This window comes from Pygoscelis adeliae, unplaced genomic scaffold, assembly GCF_000699105.1.
Source record: "Pygoscelis adeliae isolate BGI_AS28 unplaced genomic scaffold, ASM69910v1 Scaffold302, whole genome shotgun sequence".
Taxonomy (NCBI): Eukaryota; Metazoa; Chordata; class Aves; order Sphenisciformes; family Spheniscidae; genus Pygoscelis; species Pygoscelis adeliae.
In genome coordinates, this window is record NW_008824372.1 from 1,071,623 (window position 1) to 1,072,281 (window position 659).

The following is a 659-nucleotide window of genomic DNA, read 5'->3' on the forward strand; positions in this document are numbered from 1 at the left end:
AAAGGGGGGTAGATTTAGACTAGATATAAGGAAGAAATTGTTTACGCTGAGGGTGGTGAAGCACTGGCACAGGTTGCCCAGAGAGGTGGTGGATGCCCCATCCCTGGACACATTCCAGGTCAGGTTGGACGGGGCTCTGAGCAGCCTGATCTAGTTGCAGATGTCCCTGCCCACGGCAGGGGGGTTGGACTAGATGACCCTTAGAGGTCCCTTCCAACCCAAACTATTCTATGATTCTACATAAAATTCCTGTGTAGCTATCCATCTGGTATACTGATTTTCAGAGGAATACGCACTGAGCGTAAATATTGTAAAATACTTAAGTCAACAAGTCTTTGGAGACAAAACCTGGAAATACAAGCAATGCACAAAATTATTTGGTCCCAAAGTTATTCAAAATTCATTGTGTTAATGAGTTAGCTGATTAGTGGTAACGTAACACAGTGCTGCACCGTTTTGAGATGAAGGTAAAATACTGCTACGCTCTTGGGTAATGTCATACCACCAGTTACATCACCTGACTGCCTAAACCATGCTCTTGGCCATGGTATTTCTTTTTGTTACTTAAAAAACAAAAAACAAACCCAAAAACAAGTCCTCAGATTGACTGTAGTAAACAACCTCATGGAAAAATACAGCTGAAGCCCATTGTCATTTCA